At 35.9% G+C, this 3,320-nt stretch overlaps 1 pseudogene; it reads left to right on the top strand.

The window, feature by feature from the left end:
• The first annotated feature begins 2,475 nt into the window (after window positions 1-2,475).
• Window positions 2,476-2,701, top strand: LOC144305505 (small nuclear ribonucleoprotein G pseudogene; annotated as a pseudogene).
• The last annotated feature ends 619 nt before the right edge of the window (window positions 2,702-3,320 follow it).

Here is a 3,320-nt window from a genome sequence, read left to right as displayed (position 1 = left end):
GTGTTTTTCTTTGGGCAATACAGCTACTTTTTTTTTTTTTCCATGGATATTCCCATGTGTTTCTTCTGCCCCTTTTCTGGATTTGGTAACTAAAATTAAATAACTGAGTAAATTATGAAGTATTCCACATGAATTTCTATAGTGTAAGGAAATCACAGTGTGTATCCCACAAATGGTAGACTAATAGATCACATGAATATTTAGGTTCAGTTTATGCAAGGTATTCACAAGAGTAATGCTTTGGGGGTTTTTGTTTTGTTTTGTTTTAAATATTTTATTTATTTATTCATGAAAGACACACACAGATAGAGAAGCAGAGATATAGGCATAGGAAGAAGCAGGCTTCCCACAAAGAGCTTGATGCGGGTAATGATCCTGGAACTCTGGGATCATGACCTGAGCCAAAGGCAGACACTCAACCGCTGAGCCACCCAGGCACCCTGCTTTGGGAATCTTAATGTGTGTTTTTTTAGAGTTACCTACCTTTTTTTTAGTCCAGTCATTGAGAATACTTTTTTTTTTTCATTTTTCTTTGTTGCAGGTATAAATAATTAGCGATAGCTCAAAAGCATGCTCTATGAAGTTACCTAAATCTAAACCATTAAGTTTTATTCTCCCTTAAAATCCACTTAAAACACTTCAGTAACTTCCTTTTTCCTGAACAAAACTCTACCTGGAAAAATTCTCCTACATGCTGCTCAATGCTCTCAACACATTTATAACTTGTCAACAATTGCACTTATTTTTGCCTACTCATGTTTCATCCTCTTGAAAGTAAAGATTTTACTGAGTCACCTTCAGAGTGTTACAAAAGTGAATTCACACTGACATTCCCATAAAGTTTCTCCTGATCTTTACTGTGCCATGGCAAACATTTATGAGACTATTGACTGGAGTTACTAGTTCAATGTGTATTCAAAGTTTAAATACCTCACAAAGAATAAGATCTGTATTCTCTTACCAGTATAGCAGTTGTGCCTGGGAACCCAGTAGTAGCCTGACTGAGACAGAGTCTATATCATAATGGCAAAACAAACAAACAAAACAAACACTTAAGTCAGCAAATGGCAGAAACTGAGATAATGTTGCATATGCTTTTTGAACACCTGGTAAGGCAAGATATCAAAAGCAAGCATGGGGGATCCCTGGGTGGTGCAGTGGTTTAGCGCCTGCCTTTGGCCCAGGGCGCGATCCTGGAGACCTGGGATCGAATCCCACGTCGGGCTCCCGGTGCATGGAGCCTGCTTCTCCCTCTGCCTGTGTCTCTGCCTCTCTTTCATGAATAAATACATTAAAAATCTTAAAAAAAAAAAAAGCAAGCATAGATATAAAATCAGTGTAAAACTGGTTTCACCAACCCAGACAATGTCACCATGCTATATAAAAAGATTACTTGCTGTTCTACTGTGTACAACATTGCTGCTATAGATTAGAAAGACTAGATTTAGACAAGTTGTTGAAGGCATAGACTTAAAATAATCAAGTTTTAATAGCATTTCTATTTTAGAAGGAATTCATAAAAGATATAATCAAGAACATCACTTTTGAGTAACAAGCCCTCAGGAATCCCTTCAAAAATTTCATTTTCTAAAAGTTTTTATTTTAATTCCAGTTAGTTAACATAACATGTTTCATTAGTTTCACATGTACAATATAGTTATTCAACAATCCCATACATCACCCAGTGCTCATTACAAGTATATTCCTTAATTCCCATCCCTTTTTAACCCATTCCTCCACCCATCACCCCTCCAATAACCATCCATTTGTTGTCTTAAGAGTCTGTTTCTTGGTTTGTCTCTCCCTCTCTCCGTTTTCCCCCTTTGTTCATTTGTTATGTTTTATAAATTCCACATATGAGTGAAATCCTGTCTTTCTCTGACTTATTTCATTTAGCATTATACTCCCTAGCTCCATCCATGTTGTTGCAAATGGCGGATTGCATTCTTTTTTTATGACTAACAGTCCATTGTGTATATATGTCACATCTTCTTTATCCATTCACCAATCAATGGTACAAAATCCATTTTTTGGCAGAAATTAAATAGAAGAGAGTATAATAAAGGATGTGTGCAATATAACAAAACTGTGTGTGTATGTGTGTATGCATGCACAACAATATATCATTCTAGCCAAATTCTTGCCATCTACATAAAGGATGTGAAAAAAACTAAAGTTATTATGCATGGTAGGATTTACATTATAAATTCTGGAGACAAAATTCCATTTATAGGGTTGGAATATGTTATTCAGATATATCTACCTAGTATCTTCCAAGGGACTGGTGTATACTGATTATACCAGCTGAGTCATACTTCTTGTGGCAATCACAGATGACTTAGCATGACACCCATCACATACAATTTTCAATCTTTATTACTTTTTAAGACTTGATACCAAGGGGAATACTGTGGGAGCATAAGAGGTGACATGAATTCCATTTGGAGGCATCTTTGAGCTCATCCAGTAGATGCCATGAGCAAAGCTTACCTTCTCAAGTTGTAAAAGTTTATGGACAAGAAATTATCACTGAAATTAAATGGTGGCAGCCACATCCAAGGAATATTGCGGGGGTTCGATCCCTTTATGTATCTTGTGATGTATGTGTGGAGGTGGCAATGAGTGGGCAACAGAACAGTATCGGAATGGTGGTAATACAAGGAATAGTATTATCATGTTAGAAGCCTTGGAACAAGTGTAAACAATGGAGGTGTTCACTGGAAGAACTGCCTCCACCTAACCCCTCTTCATACAATATATTTTGATACAATATAGAAATCAGTTCATGTCCATTTTCATATTGAGCTGTTTTGTTAAATAAATTTTTGTAATAGTTAAAAAAAAAAAAAAGACTTGACACCAAGAAGTGGAGCTTATAAGTGTAGAGGCAGCTTAAACTATACATTAACTATTCTAAGGGGGAAAGCTGTGGATATTTTATAATGTAGAATACAAAGAAGAATATAAAGGTTTTTGAAGATTATGATAAATTTAAAACTTTTTTTAATGTAAAAACACATCCAAACTGACTTAACTTGTTCTTGTTAAACCCATTGATTGGTCCACAAGAGTTCTACAGAAAACTGGAATTTCAAGGAGGTATAGAGGTTTAGAGTATGTGTTCAGGAAAGACACGGGCTTAGGTTATTGGCTCCTAAACCCAATTTTATCAGGAGAATTTCAGCACATGCTCATGTAATAAATGGATTTGCCAACTACCTCATACAAAGAATTGGCTGGCCTAATGCAATGGCCTATTGAAGATATAACTGTGACGTTAGTTGGGAGACAATTATGTGAAAGGATGGGAATCTTGCTTA

This window comes from Canis aureus, chromosome 35 (assembly GCF_053574225.1).
Source record: "Canis aureus isolate CA01 chromosome 35, VMU_Caureus_v.1.0, whole genome shotgun sequence".
Taxonomy (NCBI): domain Eukaryota; kingdom Metazoa; phylum Chordata; class Mammalia; order Carnivora; family Canidae; genus Canis; species Canis aureus.
This window is presented reverse-complemented; position numbering and strand designations above follow the sequence as displayed.